Source organism: Mirounga leonina, unplaced genomic scaffold (assembly GCF_011800145.1).
Source record: "Mirounga leonina isolate KUSES-001 unplaced genomic scaffold, KU_Mleo_1.0 Mir_197, whole genome shotgun sequence".
Classification (NCBI taxonomy): domain Eukaryota; kingdom Metazoa; phylum Chordata; class Mammalia; order Carnivora; family Phocidae; genus Mirounga; species Mirounga leonina.
In genome coordinates, this window is record NW_023270494.1 from 8,961,706 (window position 1) to 8,987,057 (window position 25,352).

Below are 25,352 nucleotides of genomic sequence, written 5' to 3' on the forward strand. Positions count from 1 at the left end.
TTTCCCTTGATCTCTGAGGCCCATTTACCATTAAAATCTTGAATATGTGAAATAAAAACAAATAAATAAGCAAAAATTAAGTAAGGACAAAAACTCCGTGAGTTTACTGGGCATCTTTGACTCTCTCCTTAACTGAAGTCAGCAGGATGAGCGAGAGTTGATGGGGACCTTCTATTCTCATTTTTGGAAAATGGAAACAATTCTGTTTCTAAAACCCTTCTAAAACACAGGTTTTCACCCCCACGGTCACCTTGGCTAATGAAAGTTCCCTATAACATTAGAGAATATTAATATGCATGGCTAATCTGAAGTCTGCCTCCTCTCCCTGAGTTTGTTATCATGACACACACTATGGCACCAATGTTTTGTAAGATGTTCTTACCTAATTTACACTTGTCTCATCTTTAGAGAGAGGTGAAAACAATCGTGAGGATAAATGTGAAATTATACCTGAAGATAGTTAAATACTCTAGTCCTACTTCAGCCAGTTAGCTAATCTGCAACATTGAGTCAGTACCTAGACATGTCAGGAAGAAACAGGTAAATGTATTTCATGGATTCTAGGATGTATGTGTTTTTCTTTTCTCTCTTTCTTTTTTTTTTTTTTTTACATTTTAGTATCTCTAAATTTGGGATAAGTCTATATAGACTTATGCATTAAATTGATTATAAAACATTGTGCAATAAATTAATTGTTGGCATTTAACATTTTTTAGTCCAATGTAAATTAGTGGTATGTCTTGCAATCAATGACATCTGAGATTAGATGAAATATAGGAATGGATTTTAAATAAATTGAGTGAAGGGATTCCATCTGCCCACCAGGAAAATAAAATCTATCCCCAATAGGTCAGTATATATAATGAATACATTAGGCTTGGAATATCACAGTGAAGAAGCTAGAGACTCTGATTAGGGAATCAGCATAAAGTTCTTATATTCTTGGAAGAGTATTTTGAATGATTCAAAAAAAATATGCATCTGGAGATCTATGTCTTGGTTTTCATAAGATAGACCTCAAAAGCCAGCGTATGTAGGAATCAACCTAAAGTTAATTGTTCAGTGAGCCCAGTCATTCATTTTCTGATTATCTTATTTAAGCCAGTCTTAGTATTGAGATAACTTTAGTTAAAAGCACTTGAGGTTCATCTACTCTGTTGCATGGTATTGATTGCCTGTGAATGATTTCAACAGCAAAATGCTTTCGGAGGCACTTGATGGCTTAAATATTCAAAGCAACTTCACTTGTGGAAAAGATCGCATTTATAATAGAGGATAGTCAAATAAATGAGCATTTTTTTTTTTTGGTATCTACTGTAAGATTTTACCCTTAAAATATGTCCTGCTAGTGTTCAATTGAAATCACCAGGTATTAGTTGAATAATTGATGTGCGCACTGGAATTTATTAGATATAAGCTGGGATTCTGAGTTCAGCTTCCAAGTGCAGTGTTTGCCAGCTGTGTGATCTTGGACCCTTACTTCCCTTCTCTGAGATCCAGTTTCTGTTTTTTTAAAATGGAGATAGTAACACTTAACTGCATCAGGTTTAGTTTCAAACAAATAAGATTCTATCGTGAATTGCTTAGAAAGGGGCCTAATACACAATACACGCTCAATAAATGGCAGCTATAATAATACTTTTTATTACAGTGAGCACTCTACTATAGGACAACACTAACAAGTCTAATTCAGTTAAAGAAGTGGTTTCCCATTTCTTCTGCCCAGAACAAATTAAAGCCTGAGCATTCTAACTCTGTCCTGAGACAGTGTCTAACGTGACTTGGCAAACCACAGATGGGTTCCAATTTTATTAGCTGTACAGGAAATTTCTGATTGATTTAACCTCCAAAAGACAATACCATGTAATTAACATGTAACAAATGTCAACTCTTGTTATTGCTGGAACCGACAAGCCCTCCAGATCTCTGTCCTCCTGCCTTTTCTGTGCATCAATGTGTTTTTTTTCCTCTTTCTTTCTGTCTTTCTTTTCACTTTCCCATAGCGCCTCGTTGCACCCAGTTCTCTTTGAGTGATGTTAGGAACAATTTCAGTTGCAGTTCTTCCTGAAAGTCAGTTATTTTGAAACATAAAGAGACATAAAGAGATAAACACCACCTACCTGCTCTGTTTTGGGTGGCACAGAGCCAGAAGTGATGCAACTGGTGTGAAGCTTTATCAATAGGAGGGGGCTTTTTTTTTTTTTTTGAGGATTCTTTGTATTTGCATATCTTAGTAATTAAGAGATTGTTTTTTCCCCCCCAGAAGCAATTTGTCCAAATCCTTGAACGATAGCATTGACAGGGGGAAACACATACACACAAAACAAAACAAAACAAAACAAAACAAAAACACCCTCTCCTCTTTAAAATTATGATACAATGACAGTACAGTACCAAAATATACTGTGCTTCTTGTTGAGAGTCCTGGTTGTTAGTTCTTGAATCTACCAATAAGACCTTGGGCCAATATCCTTTCTTCTCAAAGCTTCAAATTCATCTTCTTTTTTTTTTTTAAAAAAAGATTTTATTTATTTATTTGACAGAGACAGCGAGAGAGGGAACGCAAGCAGGGGGAGTGGGAGAGGGAGAAGCAGGCTTCCCGCTGAGCAGGGAGCCTGATGCGGGGCTCGATCCCAGGATCCTGGGATCATGACCTGAGCCGAAGGCAGACGCTTAACGACTGAGCCACCCAGACGCCCCTCAAATTCATCTTCTTCACAAAGATTTCCAGAGGTCCCTTTTAGTTTTTATACTTTATGACTCCACAACATATTAAGAAATACACATCACTGAATGGCAATGCAAATTTTCAGCAAGGTTACCAATGAGGAGAAATCAGACTAACTCGGGCATGCATTACCCTTTCCCTATAAAGATGCTTCTTTTGATCTGTGGTATGTAGGCTATATGTTTCAAGGTTTTGCATTAATAAAAATACTGGCTAGTAACCACCTAGTAAGTAACTGGCTGGAGTTATGGCTGGAAAGAATTTCCTCTCTCATAAGCAAACTTGATTGTTTTAATCAGCACGAAACAGAGAGCTTGGCCACATTAACACTGAATTCTAGTTGACTGGCCCAAACGTTGAGTGACAATGACAAATATAACAAAAAGGAAACAGAAAACTTTTTCTTTTTAATTATGATTGTTTAGTGATTTTAGTCTCTGTTCCTCATTCTACTGTTACCCAGACTCACTGCCCTAGCCCTCTACTAACCACACACACACACACACCTCACTTTGCCTTTTGTGTTTAGAGATTAGTTTTCATTCATTTTCTCACTCTATAGATGTTTATTGAGGCCTTGGCAAAACTTTCAGCAAGGAACTGGAACAGATACTAATGGTTAAGATAAAGAGAAGAGAGTCCTTCTCAAAGAGCTTACATTTAAGAAGGAAAATAGGCAACACATACGAATAGCTAGGGTATAAAGTTAAGAAGAGAGATTACACAGTGATATGAAAATATATGTATTCATATATTGTATATTCATATAAATATATACATTCATATATCCACAAAGTCAAGGAAGGGGAAATTATGTAAGTGGTTTTAGAAAAGACTTCATGGAGAAGGTGGCATTTACAGAGGCTCCTGAAGGATGGGAGATTTGGAGCATGAAAAAGTGGGGTGGAGGAAAGAGTCCATCAGGTTAGAATCTATATGCAGAAACTATGACATCGTGAACAAAGAACCTTCCCTATGACTGGAGCCAAGGATTTTCACAAGAGCATAGTGGGGAGTAAGGCTGGAGGGATATGTGATAGTCAGACCATGGAGGACATGCATGGTAGGATAGAGAGTTGAGAATGTACCTGGTAGGTCCTACCTGGGGAATTAGAAATACATCAAGCAGACTCCTCAGGTATCTGCTTGGCTGGCTCCATCTTGCATACACATCTCAGGTCAAATGCTGCTTTCTTCAGCGAGACCTTCTCTGGCCACTTTGATTAAAGCAGGCGCTTACTTAGTTCCTTTATGTATTATATTCCTCTGTTTGTTTTGTTAATAAAACAAATTATAGTCTAGGACTGTCTTGCTTAAGTGTCAATGTATTTATTGTCTGCCAACACCTTCTAGAAAATGGAATGACAAGAGCAGCGGTACCTCATCATCCTTGGTCACTGCGGTTCCCCAAGACTCGGCACATAGTGGGTGCTCCTCAAAGAATTGTCCAATGGGTGATTGAATGAACTTGAACATGTCTGGTAAATTCTCAGTTTACAGATATCTCAGCCTATAGACATAGTTTTTCTTTTCTTTGCAGAATCTGGTAAAGGGAATGAAAATGTTTTTAATAATAAAACTCAGCTTCTGCCAACCTGAATTAGCAGCATCCTCAACTACCGTAAGGATCTCTGTATTTACAGCGACGCCTCTTCCAGATGTTGGTGCATGTTTTTTCTTTCCAAGTACAACTCAAACTTCTCATGTGTTCCAAAACCACATGGATGTGGAACGTTAAATCTGGGGGTGGGCATGTCTGTGTAATTTCCTTCATTTCTATAAGGTTTTGGTGGCTTTTTTTTCTACCTTAGGCCACAGATTAGCTTAACAATTGCAAATCAGCTTCAGATAGCATGTTTGAACAGGCGAGGCTTGGTGAAAGTCTCTTTGTTTTACATCCTAGACTGTTCACCCAGCTTCTAGCTACCCTCTTTTCTTTTTTTTTTTTTAATTTTTTTTTAAAATGTTTTATTTATATATTCATGAAAGTCAGAGAAAGAGAGAGAGGCAGAGGCAGAGGGAGAAGCAGGCTCCCCGTGGAGCAGGGAGCCCGATGCGGGACTCGATCCCAGGACCCTGGGATCATGACCCGAGCCGAAGGCAGATGCCTAACCATCTGAGCCACCCAGGCGCCCCTACTCTCTTTTCTTTGGATCAGTAAAAATCAATATATGTAATGTAATATATATGTCTGTTCATATATATATAGTTGCTCATCTCTTCTTTCAAATTGTCCCAGGAACCAGAGAACATGATGCTCCCTTTCTTTATACTCCTAAACAATATTGGCCTCTGTGTGTGTGTGTGTGTGTGCGCGCACTTTAATACAAATTCCCAAAGGAGGGAGAAAAAGAAGTGTAGTATAAATAAACAAACAACCAATTGACTTAGCAAATCCTTATTTAGCTGGCCTCTGGTTTTATTTTTGAGAACCACTTTCCTTATTTTGATTTGAAATGATGCCACCAAAACATATTACAGAAACATTGTGCTTTGCAAAACAGAACAAGTCAAATGAGCCTCCCCAAGTGTAAACAGAAATCTTGTTTGGATGAACTGTTTTTAAGTATCCAAATTAAACCAAATGGCGTCCTTTAAAAGTGCATGTGTTTCCCTTAAGTGCTAAAACTATATTCTGTTCCTGCAATTCTTTTTTATCCCAAATGTTCCAGTTAGGCTGTGGTTTTTAAGACGTCCTGACTATAAATGGTTTTCATGCATTCAGCAAACATGATTCTGGAGTGCTCCGCAATCACAACCAGCATCTGTGTGTTATACGTGCTTCAGCATCCCCAGGGAACCAAGGTTGGTAACACATAGCTTGGCAGAAACCAGTTGGGTGCCTCTGTGTGAGGAAAGATGGGCAAGTTCCTTGCATCTGTTTGCCTGTAATTAAATCAAGTCTGTGTTTTCCTCCCTGAGTACACTTGACTTAAGTGCCTGCATCACGCCTTCTGTCACATGTTGTGACTTTTCACTTCTTTGTAAACTCTATTACTAGTGATGGCAGCACATTTCAAGGTTAGGTTCACTGGGCTGAGCATTACTTTCTCATTCACCCCTGAGAAGGTATGTTAGGAGTAACGAGTCCAGACATGAAATTTTGGGGCAAAAAAAAAAAAAAAAAAAAAAGCCCAATTTGTTTTTTCTGGATTGATCCAAAATGGAGATAAGGTGTTCATTTTCAGCATGTTATCAAATCAGATTGTGTCTTGAGAGTCAGAGAACTAGGAAATTAATCTTTTACAAAAGTCCATTATATCAGTGGTCTCTGCTTGTTTACTATATACTTGGAAAATATGTTCATTTGCCTACTAGACATGATATTTCTCAAAATGAAGTCGTGAGTTTGGAAATGTCACTTTTCTTCTTATCCTTCCTACTCTTCCACTCCCCTCCACCAACACATATACAACAAGCACAGAGTCCTTAGCAGAGTTTTTTTAAGCAGAGCTTGGTATGTGGAGACCTACAGAGGTGGTCGGTCAGTGGAATTTACATGGCTTTTCACTGAGATAAATTTAGTTCGGCTAATCTTGTCTCCCACCATTTGAAGCTAATTGAATGTTGAACAGAAAGGTCAGAAAAGTGAGAGGGCGCCTGGGTGGCTCAGTTGGTTAAGCGACTGCCTTCGGCTCAGGTCATGATCCTGGAGTCCCGGGATCGAGTCCCGCATCGGGCTCCCTGCTCGGCAGGGAGTCTGCTTCTCCCTCTGACCCTCCTCCCTCTCATGCTCTCTGTCTCTCATTCTCTCTCTCGCAAATAAATAAAATCTTAAAAAAAAAAAAGAAAAGTGAGAAACATAATTTCTGGCTGCCTTGTAGATACTTGCCAGTGAGTTAGTTTGTCCCTCTTATTTGTCTTTTGGAGACAATATGGTATGGAAATACAGATGAGAAGACTAACAGGTAAATGAATGTAATTACTTTAACAAATTTAACAAGTTACACATCCCCAAGGTGTCCTCACCTTCAACTCAGTTCCTTTGAAAATTTATATAATTATTCATAAGCATTTTGGACTTTTTTTTTTTTCAGAATTGTTTTTAGAACCTGAAGCACATTCCTTAAATGTTTAAATATTTGAGGGCAGATTTGACTTTGGCCACAGCCGATTATTCTTCATAATGTCAGCCAGGGAATCCCATTTGGATCCCAGAACTACAGTTGCCAACTATAAAGTAATGGGACCAATACTTCTACATATATAATAAAACATTTTTAAAGTCTAAGAGGATTGTGAATGTAGACATGTGAATGTCTATGTTTTTTGTCTTTTTTTTTTCCAACTGGCATCACTCACATAAATACAGAGCTTCTCTACATGATTAATTTGGGAGCAGAATATGCATCAGTTGGGTACATATCAGTTCAAGTCAGCTATGCAAAGATCCAGTTTATTTTAAGGTGGAAATCAGCACTCATTTTAGTATAGTGTCTTGGTATTCCTAAAAAATGCCTTTGGGGATAATGATAGATATGAAGAAAGGAAAGTAGAACACAAAGAAGAAAATAAGAGAAAATGGAGGGGAAGAAAGAAGACAGAGTTTTGATAATATGATGCTGGAAAGGGATGGTTAAAGGATCAGGAACAACCCTTTGGGTATTACTCAGTAGCATCACTCCCAAGCAGTCCTTCCATGATTTGGGGAATGGTTTGTGTGATGATTAATTTTATATGTCAACTTGACTGAGCCATGGGGGGCCCAGATATTTGGTAAAACATTATTCTGGGTGTTTCTGTGAGGGTGTTTCTGGATGAGTTTAACATTTAAATTGATAGACCAGGTAAAGCAGATTGCCCTCCCTAATGTGGGTGGGCCTCATCCAATCAGTTGAAGGCCTGAATGGAACAATAAGGCTGACCTTCCCCTGAATAAGAGGGAACTCTTCCTCCCTGACTATCTTTAAACTGGGACATCGGTTTTTCCTGCCTTCAGACTCAAGCTGAGACATGTTTTCTTCTTGGGTTTTGAGTCTACTGGCCTTCAGATTAGAACACACGCTATTCTGGTTCTTAGGCATTCCTGCTTGGATGGAGCTAAACCATGAGCTTTCCTGGGGCTTCTGCTTACAGACTGCAGATCTTGGGTCATGTCAGCTTCCCTAATCATGTGAGCCAATTCCTTATAATAAAACTCTCTTCTTCTCTCTCTGTCTCTGTCTCTCCATCTGTCTCTCTCTTCATTGATACAGAGATAGAGATAGAATATGGATCCTGTTGGTTCTGTTTCTCTAAGGAACTCTGACTAATGCAGTTTGGCTACTCATAATGACCTTGTAGTCTGGAGTTCTGCTGACCTTGCCCTTCATATATCTGCATCACCATATAAATGAATCTTGACAGACGAGAAACTCTAATCTCAATCAAAAGGAGCTGAGGGGGGAGCAGGGGCAAAGACTAGTTCTGGCAACAGCTTATTGTGGCTGCAAGTCTGTGCCCTGAGGCTCCAGGGATTAGCACAATCAGCAGGTGGCTGGGGAAGGACATCTGAACCGGAAGAACCCTCTCCTTGCTCACTCTCACCCCCTGCACCTCTATTCTGTTGGGGAGCATTACACATTTTTTAACTCTAACTGTGGAAGCGAATGCAGCTGCTCTTTGTAATTGTTTGGGAAGCGGAGTTAAAGGGAGGTTGTTGTGGCCCTGCAAGTGCCATCATTAGACGCATCTGTGCTGTGTAATTAACCTCATTTCCATGTGAATGTCCCTGGTCTACGCGCTGCTTAGAGGACTCACGCCATGATCATTACACTTACAGTCAATCCAATTAGACAAAGGTTCCCACACTTAGAGAAGGATCAGGACAAGCCACAAGGGTAGGCCTCTCTCAAGAAGGTCTCTAGTTAAATGTCTCAAAATAAACAACTGTGGCCTAATTAATTGTACGGCAGGCCAAAGGAACACACCAAGGAGCTACTTATGTGTCTGGATCCCAGTCCTAGGGAGCTGCTTAATAGAATCTCCCTTTGTCCACACTTTCAGTGGCTTAGAGATGTGTACGAATGGGGGAAGGAGGGATGGTGGCTACCCTCCATCCTCTGTCTTATCACCAACCCCGGTTGCCCAATAACATATCTAATGGCTTCATTTTGATTTATTTTATCTCTTTTATGTTCTCAGAACAATTAGAAAGAAAAAAAAAATCCATAGGCACTTCTCAAAGAAAGTCCAACTGGCGAAGTTTTCCACAATTTTTTATCAGAGCTACAGCTAGAGGGTGCCACTGAAGGATGTTTTCCCTGGATGTCCCAGATTTATTGACTTCCTTTTCTTCTAAAGCTCTCTAATGCTACAGATCTGACACTTTATTTTATTTTAAACATTTGTTATAACATATGTGTTATGCACATCCATCCTTTTTCTGTAAGTTCGTAGTTAGTTCCTTGAACATATCTTAGAATTCTGTTATCTCCCCAGAGATGCCTAGCACCATGCTAGCAACTGCAGGGCAGCCAGTAAATGCTTGCGGGCTAACAGATTAAATGAAAAGAATCAGGGCTTGTCAGGTAATCACAGGAATCTACACAGGCTTTTTATATCACAGAACACATCCGGAACTGCTTGAACGTCAAAAAAGGCAGACTGAAACTAAAGGAAGTTAGGAATGAGAGCAAAAAGATACGTAATGAACTATAGCCCTTGGAAGAATCAAAGTTCATGATACTTTTGTGCTGAACTTTAGATGGAATCTGGCTCCTGAAAGTATAGTCTGTGGACCAACAGCAGCAGCACCACCAGGGGTTTGTTAGAAGGTCAGAATCTCAGGCCCCCTCCCAAACCTACTGCGTGAAAATCGACGTTTTACAAAGGCCCCAGCTGCTTGTTATGCACTTTTGAGACGGAGAAGCACTTGGCCTTAGAGCTGTAGAGAGCTGTCAGTTCAAGGCTGAGTGGCTCCCAGGAGAGCTACAGGACTGTCCACCGATCCTCCCAGCTCCTGTTAATTGTCTCTTCCTCAGCCCCATCTTCTGCCATCCATCTACAGCTTTGTTTCTTCTTCTTTTTTTAATCTGAGATCATATTTTAGATTAATAAATTTGGCATCTCCTCCTCTCTCTTACTTTCCTGTCTGTACCTTTTTTTTTTTTTTTTTAAGATTCTATTTATTTATTATTTGAGAGAGAGAGATTGAGAGAACAAGTGGGAGTAGGGGCAGAGGGAGAAGCAGACTCCCCGTGGAGCAGGGAGCCCAATGCCGGGATAGCGACGCAGGACTCGGTCCCAGGGTCCTGGGATCATAACCTGAGCCGAAGGCAGACGCTTAACCAATTGAGCCACCCAGGCGCCCATGTCTGTACCTTCTTAAGGGTGCTTCTGAATCACACTTAGGGGTTACTTCGAGGAAGCATCTCCCAAGTCTTCCAGGCTGGTTTGCTGCAAACTGGGTTTCTTTTGCACTTATCGTACTTACCAGATACTCTAAGTATTTATTTATTTATTTTTAAAAGATTTTATTTACTTATTTGAGAGAGAGAATGAGATGGGAGAGGGTCAGAGGGAGAAGCAGACCCCCGGCCGAGCAGGGAGCCTGACGCGGGACTCGATCCCGGGACTCCAGGACCCTGACCCGGGCCCAAGGCAGACGCCCAACGCCTGAGCCACCCAGGCGCCCTTTATTTACTTATTTAAATATCTGCCTTCCTCATTAGACTTAGAAACACAGCAGTTAATGGCATCTGGCATATAAATAATTGACTGAAGCATGAAGGAAGGAAGAAAGCTCTTTGATTTCCAGTCTGGGGTGCTGTACGTGCCACACACAAGTTAGTGTTCTTGACTATTTTGATTGGCTGTGACGTTTTCTTTCGTTCTTTTATGTATTCAAAAGCTGATGGTAGGAAAAAGATACATACATATATCGTCTCTGTCCTCAAGAAATTAAAATCTGATAGATTTGTGTTCCAAAATAATTATTTTTTAGGGTTTTGGCAGTGTTCCTGAAAGCTAGCTGACTATATTTTGAAATTATTTGTAGAGCTTTTTAAAAATCCTGATTTCCGGGGGCACCTGGGTGGCTCAGTCGGTGAAGCGTCTGCCTTTGGCTCAGGTCATGATCCCAGGGTCCTGGGATCGAGCCCCACATCGGGCTCCCTGCTCGGCGGGAAGCCTGCTTCTCCCTCTCCCACTCCCCCTGCTTGTGCGCTCACACACATGCTCTCTCTCTCCTCTCTGGCAAATAAATAATAAAATCTTTTTAAAAAAATCCTGATTCTGGGGGCTACCCGGGAACAATTAAAATGGAGTCTATATCAGCGAGGCCCAAACACAGACATTTTGAAACGCTCTCCAGGTGATTCCAAAGTGCAGCCGTGGTGGAAAATCACTAAGATTCGTGGGAGTTAAATTATTATAATTAAACTAAGCTTGGACGGTGGTTTCTGATATGCTCATCTCCGAGTTCTTGTGGTGCCACGGCTCAGAGTCTGTGGGTTTCATGGGGTGACCTTCGGAGGACGCCAAGATGGCTCTGGACCTCTCACCCCCAGCCTTAATTTGCACAGCATCACTTTAACTGGCTTTATAGATTCAACTTCTGTGAAAGATTTCCTCAAAGAAGGGATCTTGCTGCAGTTGAAAACAAACAAAAAAGCCTCTAAAGCACTCATTTAGGGACTAAAGGTGATAGAACATAAATAATTTATCATTTCCTTTTCTATTTGTTTTCTTTGCCACTCTTTTGATTCAGGGATGTTTTTTAAAGAACAACTGCTATCCCATCACTCAGCTCAACTCAGCTCTTAAGAGTTTATGGAACGTTTAAATGACCCTTTCTCAATCAATGGTTTCAGGGAAAAGAATGTGAAGAGTTAATTGATGCCAAACCAACAAAATAGTTCAGCATAAAAGCCGATAATTAAAAATTAAGTAAAAATTGCACAAGGTTGTTTATAAGCAATTTTATTTTTATTTTTTGTCAACAATAATTATTAAGCATCCATCATGTATAAAATACTAAGCTAGCTTTAAGCAGTTTACAGCCTTATATATAATCTTATGTAACTGAAATTACATATATAGTATATATATGTACATATATATATATCATATATGTGCACAGTCTAAGTACAATCGGCAAGAAATGAGACTCTATCCTACTGAGAGGAGCCATTTCCAAGAATTAATGCTGATAGCCTACATTTTTTAAAGATGCTTTTTTTAAAGAATATATTTGAGATATCTGAAGCAAATATGGCAGAAAGGTTAACATTAAAAAATCCTGGCAGTCAGTAAAATGTGATTGTTGCATGATATTCTAGGTGATTAAAATATTAAGATAGGTAAAAGTAAGCAAAATGCAACAAAACAAAGAAGAATCAAGGACGATTTATATCAGCACAATATTGTTTTAAAAAAATTAAAATTGCACCAGCCATGTTTATCCATCTAATATGATGACTGTCAGTTTCTGGCTGACTGGAAGTCTGTAACCTGTCGTTGAACCTCTCCAGTTGTTCTGTCTGTGGGAAGATTTTTCTGTAGGACAAGCCAAGGCAAGTCTAGAATGATTCCTGTAGAAGAGTTTAGGAGTGACTGTAATTTAGGAAAGTCCAAACTCCCAACCAGGCACTTTGGAATATACCCTTAGGAACAAGAGAAATGGCGTGTGTTGGATATATTATTTGTATACCCGTCCCTATTAACTTGCCAGCCTACTCCTTCCTACTTTATGTCCCAGAAAGCAGCCCTTATAATGAACTTCACCAACTGGAACCCCTTTGTCCTCTGGAAAAATACATTAAGTCAGAAACTCAAGTATCCTATTAAATCTGATAATTCTTGTTAGGGGAATGTTTCCCCATCAAGCCTCAAAGATATTCTGCAGCAATACCTGTAACATGGGACTTAAGCCATGGAGAGTGTGAGGTCCAATTAATGAAAGTACTAATTACCTTCATAAAATAGTTGGTATGGGGAAAAAATGTAAAGATAGATATAATTTACTTTCCATTGGCCCACATAAGACCCAATCTGGGAAAATATCACCTAGGCATCAGGTCTCAGTTGGTCCTAAAATTTCTTTCCTGATCCATAATTGCTAATTCACTTAAATAAAAACAATATTTGGTCTCACAGGTGCCAACCCAAGTAAGCCATTGCTTTGCTTGGAGTGGCTGAAAAAATACAATTACATTACATTCATGAACATACCTCCTTGAAAGAATGCAATTAACATTTGGAAAATGATTTGCTGCTGGATAATCTCAGTCTCTTAGTTCTAGAAAAAAATATGAAAAATAAGCCATACATTTTTTTAAAGCACAGGACTGTCACGGAGCTGTCATAAACACCTGGTCTTGATACAAAAACATAAAAATAACAAGCAATAATTATAACTTTTGCCTATGTAACTGAAAAATCCTAACACCACCTATCGGAATAAGCTGTGAATACATTGTTTTTACTTGAAAACTCCCTCCAAAGAAACATCCACTCTTTTAGGGAACAGTATTTCTTCAAACAGTTGCTGTTCCCAACAGTACTCTGGTGGTAGAAAGAATTTCATCCCCTTTAGCAAATGTCACTGAAAGTCTGAATTTTATAAGTTGCATCAGTTCATACGATAATTTGATCTGAAGACTGAACAATAACATTAGTAGTAGTTCCTGGGTAATAAAGCCATTTTGGGATTGGCATTCATGGAGAGGAAGCCAATATTTTAAAATAAGAATGTTTAAATAAGTTTAGTGGCTCTATTTTTAGACTAATATAATTGTGTCTGCATTAAAACTCTGCATCTCTCATTATGAAATAAATAAGATATAAATTATGCATACTGAGAATCTTTAAAAGCAGTTAATTAGGGGAAAACAGACACTTTTTTTTTTAAAGATTTTATTTATTTATTTGACAGAGAGAGACACAGTGAGAGAGGGAACACAAGCAGGGGGAGTGGGAGACGGAGAAGCAGGCTCCCCGTCGAGCAGGGAGCCGGATGCGGGGCTCGATCCCAGGACCCTGGGATCATGACCTGAGCTGAAGGCAGATGCTTAACGACTGAGCCACCCAGGTGCCCCAAAACAGACACTTTTTTATTATATTTATCTTTTTGAGGAGTGGCCGTGTGAACACCTTTTTTTTTTCTAACCATTAGCTATGCTTTCTCATTGCTGACTAATCTATGTCCAAGTTTGTCTTGTCCATGCCTATATTTGTATTAATAGGTAAAATATATATACTGTTTAAAAACAAGCAAGACCAAAATCAGCTTCATGAGGAAAACGGATGGATTTCTAATTCCTTATAATTACTTTATTATGCTCAGCCAGACAGTAAGAGCCAGCCTCCACAGCAAGTTCAAGTTCTGAATCAACTCAGAATGATTTATTATGCTAAATCACTCTATCTGAAGTACATTTCATCCTTGGCAACGCTGATTCAGATGTTTAAAGCATACGGGCCAAGTTCTTAGTGAAGTATACTTATAGCATTATTTAAACAAGGCTCTGTGTAGATGGGGACAAGCAAACAAGAAAACTTCATCATCTTCATTCTGCATTGCAGACCAGGCACGTATCTTTCTGCAAATGATCATGGATGTGTGTGAATATTCACATATGACCACTGGACTGAGAGTGGGTCTAGATGAGAACTGAAAAATTAACCCATAATCAATATCCCATGGGTGGATTTATCTTGATATTAACTGCCATCAAGGTAGGGCCAGGAGTCTTATATTTACCTTCTCAAAATCTCTAAGAAAGACTTGGGCAGAAAGTGTAAGGACTTGAATAAAAAACATGCTTTGGTAATTTTTCAAATTTATTTTTGATGAAGGATTTTGGAGCCAGTCATTTTACTTATAAACACTTCCATATTGTATACACCCTTTTCAGGGTATTTAGTGCCAGGGCAAGACGCTGATGATATAATTCTAATGGACTATTTTAACAGAGCATGGATTCTAATATTTATGAAACACTGACAGCTGGAAGTTGGGAGAATTTGCTATTTGAATGTTACCAGAACTATCAGGTTCATTTGGAAGGAAAGACTTATCTTTGTAAGATAAAAAAAAGGAAACATACTTAGGTGACACTTCCTATTAAACAGACATCTCATTAAAAAAACAAAAACAAAAACAAAACCAGACATCTCCAGGTGAGAAATCTAGTATTTTCATATTTGAGAACTTTTATTGTTAAATTAGACTGTGCATCATTAAGAATACCTCAGTATTGTTCACCAGAACCACCAAAGTAGCCAATTACCTTTTCTTGAATGATCTTCATCAGCATATTATGAATTCATTCATTTAACACTGGATTAGGATCTAAGGAAGCAAAATGAACAAAACATTGTTTCTCATATAAGGACTTTGTAATAAATACAGGGTTCTCAGAAGCATATAAGGAAATTATTACACTGTAGGCTTAGTTCGGTTGTATCAATCATTACAGAAAAATGTAGTGATACACAAGACAGGATTATTGACTCTTCCTGGAAAGGGGAACCCAAGGAAGTCTTCGGAGAGAGCTGTAATAGTTGATTTCAAATATACAGTGTAGCACTTTGCACATAGTACAGGAGCATTGAGTATTCGTTGAATTGATTTTTTTCCTAGAATAATATAAAATGTAGAAATTGTATGTTACAACCAAGTCCATATGGAAGATTTGCCTGGTTCAGTATTTTAAAAATGTATTTTAGGTTCAATAACTTTACAAATAATTCACTGGAGTCTTCTCAGCATATGATTTTAAATAAGGATAGGGTCAGATTTTATTGTTAAAAATGTATTGGCTTTGGGGTAACAAGACTGGCAGACTGAAGATAGAAATTTAAAGCTATTATAAAACCAACCGAAGGACATGAGATTATTTTGTCAATGAAGTGCTCTATGTTGATTAATCCTAAATCCCAGACCTGGGGTGTTATACCTTCTCATTTCAGTATCCTGGGGTCATCCTGATAAGCTTATTTTTCTGCACATGACGTTTGCAGCAGGGCTATTATATCTCTACAAGAAGGAGCAACAGCTGAACCTCATCATAACCCTGTGTTTTGTGTGTCGAATTTTGCTTTAGGGACATCCCATTTATTTGCTTGTGAGCTTTTACCTGCAAGGTTAACAAGGTCAGTGCGTGTCAAAAGCAGTTATTTTCATTTGAGATTTATTTCCCTATGGGTAGCCTTAAGATATTCAAGTTACTAATGAGGGCATTGAAGTTAGGGTTTAAGTATATTATTAAGAGAAACATAACTGCCTGGAGAATAGCCATGGTACATACTTTAGCCACATCAAATCCCTTTTAGGAAGGCAGGAGACCTAAGTGTATGAATGTGTGTGTGGGGGAGAGAGAGTGTGGGGGAGAGAACATACACACATTGTATGTATTTATGAACATAAGACCAAAGATCTATACTTCATTTTTTTTATCTCTTGACCTTTCCCCGAGGTAGACAGTTCTGTTGGTTTTACCTTGTTCTGACACTAACTTTAATCTGTCTAAAATTATAAAATAATCTTATTTTATTCTGTCTGCTGGGTTTGATCTACATAGGTCTGTCTACCACACTAGACTTTATATAATCCCCAGAGCCAAAAATGTCACTTTGTAATATTTATGTCCTTTGTTCTGTGCCTTTGCACTCATTCTTTGTTCTTCAGAGTCTTGACCTGCATATTGTAAACACTCAAACCTTAAACATTGTAAGAAGTGCTTCTCAATCTTTATGGGCATACGGATTACCTGCAAATCTTGGTAACGTGCAGATTTTGACTCAGGTCTGGGCTAGGGCCTGATTCTAACAAGCTCTCAGGTCACGTTGATGTTGCTCATCTATAAATCATGTTTTGAGGAGCAGAGGTCTCTGGTGTCCCTCCTCCTAGTTCTCTAGGGAGCTCAAATCCATTTCTATCTACTCTGAAAATGAAGTCATTCCTGAAAGGGAGTATAATTGTTTAGGATCACATTTGGTTTTATTAAGTTTGGGTGTTAATATTACACCAGTATAATATACATATGGGTATTAGTATTAGCTACCAACTACTTCTCCAGTGTGCAAACTCTGCTTTTGGAATTGTCTGTAGAAACTCAAGGATGAAGAGTCACACATTCATTCATATCATGATTCAGCTAATGTTTACTCAGTGCCTAAGAAATCCTAAGTACTGTACTAGATTCTTAGGGACACACAGATGAATAAGGGGAAGTTGTTGCCCTTAAGGACTCAAGGAGGTCAAAGAGGAGACAAGAAGTAAAAACAAATAATGTTTCAACATAATAAATGAAAATGTGTGTGTGTGTGTGTTGAGTATATTTGTTTTCTTAAACCAAATAAAAGCCATTTGGACTTAAAACTGGTATCAAATCTGGTCATGCACTTTTTTATTGAAAATAAGTTGGGGCTATAGAGTACTGAAATGTTTTCCTGAATGTCTTATAACTTGATTCAGCATGCACTTAGAATTGGATCAGAAATGGAATTTTTGGAATATGTGTATAGTGCCCCAAAATAACTTCTTTGAAGAAACCTACTCATAGGTAGCAGCATGATCGTGGCAGAATTAACTCCATTACTGCTTCATTTTTTTTTTTTTTTTTAGATTTTATTTATTTATTTATTTTAGAGAGAGAGAGAGAGAGATTGCTCACATGCCAGTGAGGGAGAGGGAGAGGGAGAAGGAAAGAATCCCAAACAGACTTTGCGCTGAGCGCCAGCCCGACTCAGGGCTCAGTCTCACGACCTTGAGAACAGGACCTGAGTCAAAACCAAGAGTCGGACGCATAACCGACTGAACCACCGAGGATCCCCTAACTCCATTATTTCTTATTTAAAAGTATTTATCTCATAAGCTATGGATTTGGATATGTGTGTCTGTACACATGCATAATATCCTATACCAGATTTAATAACATTTAATAGTTCACTCAGTGTGTTACCCGTTTGTACAAATAAAAGACTATACTGTATGAATTCTTAAGCCACACCTCATATATAGCTTAAAGGTGGGTGACCATATAATTTAGTATCCAAATTGAGACCCTTGAGAGTGAAAGGCTGCACTATTAATATTTAAACCAGGAAAACAGGCAAAATGGGGACTATTCTGGGGCAACCAGGACATAAGATCATCTAACAGAAAGACCAGAAAATACTGAATAAAAACATCCCTGGTCTGGCCTGTTGGTCTTTTAGAATTAACTTATTAAAGAATTGTAATTTTTTTGAATAAATTATGTTTGATAAATTTCTATACATTCCAGAGAGTAATGCTGGTGCAGGAGTTCTGGATCTCACTGGTTTCTCCTGGCATCAGTCCTCAGGAATGGACTTTGTCACAAACAGGGGGCTCTAAGGCTTCCTATAGACAAAACTGCTTTTTTTGGAAACAATAAAACAGCTGTGGGGGAGAAATCCCCTGCATTTAATAATTTTTTTCTTTTAATTTAGCAATTATTCTTTAGAATATGAGTACTGGCTAGTGTCTCACTTAAAAGAGATTTTTAGGGTAAAATCTGTATAGTTTTTTAAAAGTTGAAGGATGCTTCTTAAGGATAGACCTATATATAGTTGATGGGTTAAGCAACCTATCTGGAAGACTCATTTGATCAGTGGTTGTTTTTTTAAATATATTTATGTGTGAACTGTTTCATGAATGCAGGGCATTATTTTATAATTTACAGCTGCGTTTGGCCAGACATTCTTGAAAAGGGGTGGGGTATGGATTGTACAGCTCTTTCATTAAATCTTGAAAAAATTATATTGAAATACACTGACAGAAAGAAAAAAAAGAATAATTCACTGGGGCTTAATAGCTTATTTCTGTGGGCATAAAAAGAAAAAAAAAACATTAAGGCCAGTTTTCTCTAAGCTCTGAATACACAATAGAACAGAACCTATATTTTCAATTAAAATTGAAATTCAAAATTTAATTGGGAAGTTGTTTTGCTTCTGCTTCAACCTGGCCTTACCTTTCACAACCTTCTATTTGATACTAATTTTTCATAAAATTAAATTTCCCCACTGATTTGAATTTTCTGATTTGTCTCTCTGGTGTAATGGATCTATGACACTTTAACAGGTTATTTTTCACTGTTAACTTTTGAAAAAGTGTCACCCGTATGTAGTTCCTCTGTTTAAAACAAAATAGATTGAATAAATGGTTAAATTAGAGTGCCAACACATAATTGACATCAAAAAGACTCGATTGATGTAATCTTTTATTTCTATGTGAAAATTTCCAATTCATCTGTTCTGATATTACTGTAGTGTTTTTTTCTTTTCAAATGTGAATGCTTAGTTTGACTTTTGGGCCTGTGTTATCCTATCCTCCTTTTATCTTTTTTTATCCTTTTATCCTTCAGATCTTCATCTGTTCTTTGGAAATACAATTTCGTTTAAAAATGCAGATGGTCAATTTCTTTGTCTCATTGTTTATCTAAAATTTTACTCTTCTTTCAGCTTTTCTGAAAAAATTTTCATCAAAATTTTTTGCATTTGTTCTTAAACAATAGATTTGTATACAGTATATGATACATTTGTATTTGGCACACATAGGAAAACCATCCAGATTCTCTTTATAGTGGGTGGTTTTAAGTATAGATAGTTCAGAACCTATATCTCATAGCCTCTGGTTTTAACATTAGTTGGACATAAGAAAAACTGAAATGTGTGACTTAAGCCATAATGTTTTTGAATAGAAAGAACAGAAAAAATAGTATTTTGGGGGGCCTATATCTGTGACCCTAAAAGATTTATGGGATTCAAATGGAATGATGTTTATTCATCATAGACTACAGTATTTTGTTCATCAGTAGACTGCAAGCATTATAGATTCTCTGACTTATTGACTTTGACTTGTCTGACCCTTTGGCCTCATTTTCAGTTTCAGATTTTTATTTAAATTTTAGTGAGATGATGGAATGGATTTTCACAATTTTTCCACTTTTTGCCCTTTGTTGAGAAACCTAAATATCATATCAGAAGACAATGAAATGTATTTATCTAAGAGGGCCATAAGTATTTGAACTAGAAAGGTGTGTGTGTGTGTGTGTGTGTGTGTGTGTTTTAACTACTATTTTCAGTGCATGGACAAAGAAACAACTCTTAGGTTTTTACTTGAGTTGTTGAGAGTTGCCCAGAAACCCCTGGGAGAAAAGACACTACGTCAGACTATAAAAGTGAAACTTATTTATATTTGTTCATTACATCATCTCAATCAGCCCAAAGCCAGTGCTAGATGATTCCTCATCATCTATTCTTGAAAGTTGACTAGTTTTATGGGGATTGACCATTTACCTTGGAATACGATTCTTTGGTTAACAAGGATTCTATTTTGAAAAAGACAGTCTCCCTCTTGAATCCTCCACATGCAGCCTGTTTAATAGACATCATGTTTTCCTGGGCATTGCAGTGATCAACAACAACAACAAAACCCCACTTGACCAATGTAGGGCCAATCCTAAAGAAGGCGAAATTTGTTTCACCGACCCTCACCATCCTGACATCGATCCTCCAGTGATCACACCCCAGCCATACCCTTGGGAAAAATATTATTCACAATTTCCCATTCACTGAAACTACTCTTACCTTTTTCTTCTGCTTTCCAATTTCCATTATCCCACTGTCCTTTCCTTGGAGGAACATTCCTGAGGAGGGCAATTTGCTGAGGGCTTTTCAGTTCTTTCTATGTCCCAGGTCAGAATTGCTTATGAAATACCCTAGGTCATGATTTGATTTTGACCGCACAATTTGAAAATATTACCTATTTGTCTCAAGTTAGGCCTCCCCCAGTGTTACAGTGATGTTCAGAAGACAGCCTTATAAAACTCTTTATGGTCTTTGAATGTAGACAAGAAATTCTAATTTCACTGTCATTTTGTCATCTTACTCCCATTTCTGGCAGTCAACTCTGTGTATAATCTCTTTCTTCATCATTAATGAAAACTCAATCAAGGGAGTCTAAATTAAGGAATCCATTTAATTAGATAACAGAGATACCAAATGGCATAACTAATTTCTTATATTGCCAGAAAATGTTGAACAAATTCTTCAGTCTATAATACTCATATCAATAAATGTATATTTTACACATCTGTCAAATGCTAGCTTTTATCCAAGGAGCTTTATTAACACTGATTACTTTTCCTGACACTCTAAAGGCAACCTCATTCCTTTTACAGGTGTGTGGGATATGCCCTTGTAATAAATTAATTTCTGAATATCAAATAAAATACCCAGAAAATTCATGTGCCAAGTTATAATTAGACAGTCACCATTAATGTGCATTTATGTTATGCACTGTTACATGTGCTTTCTATACATAATCTTGTAAATCAACTCAAAACCATGTGTCTGGTCATCACCATTGTACAAAGAAGGAAACCAAGAAAGAAAAGTTAATCACACAGTTAATAAATAGAAGTGGATTTCAGATCGTGATCTGTTTGAATCCGTATGTCATGGTTAGGCAATCTGGGTCATTGTTTTTTTTTTAAAGATTTTATTTATAATCTGGGTCATTGTTAAAGCATTTGTTTTCATACATCACTTTCCCTAACTGGCAAATATCTCATGCTTACAATGTTGTTTTCTTTTACCTTGATTTCTCCCCTTTACCCATGACGTCCTCTTTTGTTCTTCATCCCCCATTTTTTTCCTCTTTGCCTATGGCTTACAGTTGCTGACGGCATGCAGTGGCATTTATAAGTACCATTATTATTGGTAGTTATGACTAAGTACATTGATAAAATATACACTGAATTAACAACATCTCATTGCTGCTTTTTCCCTAGCACATAAAAATAATGCCACCCCCCCAAAAAAAAGAAAGAAATAGGGCCCAAAAGTTTTATCTGTGAAGGCTGATTTTAGTCACATGTTCCCCTAGACTTTGCAGTGACTGTGATTCAAATACATACACATAACTGTGATGAGGAAACTTTGGGCAGAGTCCTATGAAATTTGAACTTCCTTTGGGGCTTCCCTATTTACATGGGTAAAAGGGAATAAAAGGAAAGGTGTCTCAGAGGTACCAGGAATTCTTCCTACCTAAGACAGGATTCTGGACGCTCAAAGTAGTTCTCATTTTAATGTTAATGATATTGCCTTGGGATCTTATTAAAATACAAATTTTGATAGAACAAGTCTGGAGTGGCATCCAAGACTCTGAATTTCTAACACATTCTCAGGAAGCATAGATGCTTGTAGACAGTTGAGCAAACCCTCTGCCCACAAATTTCTGATTCTAGCACCCTCAGCACATGTATCAATAGCTTGCACTGTAGCCAATAGCAATGTGCTAGTGTCTGCGGATTGAGGGTAATAATATGTGGTCACTGCCATCAGGCACTCTTATCACGATGAAGCTTTGTGCATATGCCCCATAATTTCAGCTGAATTTCATCAGTTGATCTGAAAGGAGACTTCTTGCATAGCTCCTCAAGGTGAACACAGCATCTCAGAATGAAGACTTGGCATCTTCTTGTTAAAAAATGAGAGAGAGATTGAGTGTGTGTGTGTGTGTGTGTAACCATTTAAATATTTTCTTTCTGCATTCTGGTATTCTCTTTCCTGGACCAATTAAATGTCAACATTCCCTCCAAACAAGGCTGTATGATTGAGAAATTATTTAAGATTAACCTAACAAGAATTTTAAAAGGAAAAAAAATCTAGTTTTCATGATGATTATAGACACTAACAACTGTTTGTTGCATAGAAAACTTCTGCAAGCAAACAGGGACTTGCTTTGGGGGTTGCGGATGGATAGAAGGCACCAAAACCTACACTGTAGTGAGTGACAGAGTGCCTGTCATAGTTAAGTGTATGTGTCAGTTTGGCTAGGCTATGGTGCCTGGTTCTTTGGCTGGACAGTAGTCTAGATGTTGCTGTGAAGATACTTTCCAGTGTGATTAACATTTACAATCAGTTGCTTTTAAGTCGAAGAAATCCCCTTAATGTGGGTGGGCCTCATCCAATCGGTAGAAGACCCCAAGAGCCAATCACTGAGGTTTCCCTGAGAAGAAGAAATTCAGCCTCAAGATTGTAACAGAAATCCTGCATGGGGAGCAAGTGGCTGGCTCGGCCAGTGGAGCATACGGTTCTTGATCTCAGGACTGTAAGTTCGAACGACACGTTGGGTGTAGAGATTACTCGAAAAAATAAAATCTAGGGGCACCTGGGTGGCTCAGTCATTAAGCGTCTGCCTTCGGCTCAGGTCATGATCCCAAGGTCCTGGGATCGAGCCCCGCGTCGGGCTCCCTGCTCGGTGGGAAGCCTGCTTCTCCCTCTCCCACTCCCCCTGCTATGTTCCTTCTCTCGCTGTGTCTCTCTCTGTCAAATAAATAAAAATCTTTAAAAAAATAAATAAATAAAAATAAATCTCTCTCTCTCTCTCCATATATATGCTTTAACCTCTTAGTCTTTTTCCTTCATTCTTATGTGTCACATGTTTCCTCAAAATAAGTTGACTGAAATAATAATATTTAGTTTCACCAAGGAATGAATGTTGCATCATTCTGCAAGTATGGTACCTGTAACTCTGGGTGGATGATTACTGGTCCTCAAACACCCCAGAGAGGTATAAGTCCTTAGGGCGTATTTAGTAATTTTGGAGATGAGGTCCATGCATGAGGAAAGATAACACGAGGGATTTAATAATCCAGCGTGGAAGTGCATAATCAGGTGTGTGGTGTCAGTTCTAAGTGCTGTAACTGTTTACTTAGGGAAGGAGAATTCAGTGGCACATGGGTAGGAGGATTGACTTGAGCCATAAATCGAAGTGGTTGGCAGTTTTTAGCAAAGGACATTGTAGGGACTGAGATATTTGCAGCACAGGTGAGGGTGTGAGTCGCCAAGTAGAGGTAGAAGTGAGACGTTACTGATGCAAAGGAGTCCAGACTCACCAGGTGACCACGTCCTCATTCCCTCCGGCTGTGTACCTAGACCCCGAGCGTCTGTCACCCGCACGGAGGTACCCTCTGCCGCTGCAGAGACGATGCTTCGTGACCGTCGTGCCTGCCAAAGGGAGCGTGGTCTTAACATTCCATGTGAAGGTCAAAATTCAGCAGTCGTCTTCATGGTAACCCAGCACAGAGTGATGTGATGGAAATTAACACCTTAAAATATATGTGTGTGTGTGTGTGTGTGTGTGTGTAAAACACAGCCCCAGTTGGACTTTTTAAAACCTCTGCTTCCTGCATCTTATGACTAAGTGTGGCTAATTAAGCCAAGATCACTCTTTCCACTCCGCCCATACTTCATAAAAACCTGCTGTAACTTTTTTCTTGATTTATTTGCTCTTTTGTGTTTTTCTTTTGCAATTTGCTAAAACAATAATCATTTCAAATGAAAAGACTTTCATATCAATAGGTGACCCAATGATTTACTGATCCTTTTAACACTGTGAAAAGAGAAATCCATTACCTTCTGAGGTGGCAGGGTGAGAGACGGAAAAGAAGGCCTCCTAACAGCGGTGGTCTATATTTATAGCTTTGGGCTTTTGGCTCCATAAGAGATTTGGGGGCGGGAGGGGTAAATGATACTCATTTGTAAGTATCAGCTATATTCACCAAGAAAAATGAAAATTTGATTTGTGGAATCCATTAAGATATAAGCATGAATAATAACCTGAGAGTTAGCAGGGTGGGACTTTAAAAGGTACCTGAGTTTTAAAATGCATTATATTTTGCAGTTTCAAAGTATGTGTTCCAAATGGTGAAACGCATGCCCAAATCTGGTGCATGAAATAAAACATTCAAACCAGAAACTTTATTTACTTTGGCTTCATCTTGGCTTTTTTCTCTTTTATCCATCAATGAATCAATCAATTAGCATTTTTAGGGAGTCTACTGTGGGCCCAAGAGGGTGATGAGGAATATGGAAGAAGCGAGCAATACATATACGTGTTAAAACTAACAAAAAACTTTGGGATTCAGTCCAACTCTTTGGGGGTCAACTCTTCTCTTTTCAATTGCTTCCCAAAATATCTCCTAACTCAATAACTACTTCTTACCTAGTGTTGCCAGATTTAGCAAATATAAATACGGGACACCTGTATTTATCTGGCAACTCAGCCATGCATGTAATCCTCCTCATCAACACTTTCCATAGCCTTCTACTCTAGGACAGATTACTGTAAAATATTAGCAAACACCCTAATAACCCTTAAAAATAAAGATAATGTCTGCTTATTGTTATAAACACTACATAGGCTTGATGCTAAACCAGGAGCTGATTCCATAATTTTAGTGGTAAAGTTCAGCAAAGTGAGGAACACTTACTCTTTCATCCTCCTCCCCTCCCCACTCCCCCCAACACCTTTGACCTGTGTCTTTAAACTAACCCAGATCTTTGCTTTGATGCTAATGAGAGTAGAGAAGAGATTGCAGGCACTGTCTCCTGGGAGCCATACAAGCATCTCCGAACCAGATTCATTTCTTGCCACATGCCGCCATGCTGCCTACACAGAAGTTGGTGCTTGAGGAGATTATTACCCAATAGGAGAGAAAGTGCCAGAGTCTTTTCCCACTGTTCATGGCAAATAACCTACTGCCCAGCTCCCTGGCATTCTGGCCCATGGATGGTTATAATCCCAGACAGTGACAAAAGCACTGTGATTTTTATAGAAAATCTCAGAGCTTTTGGAATATTGGTTGTTTGGGGCTCTGACCTAGTC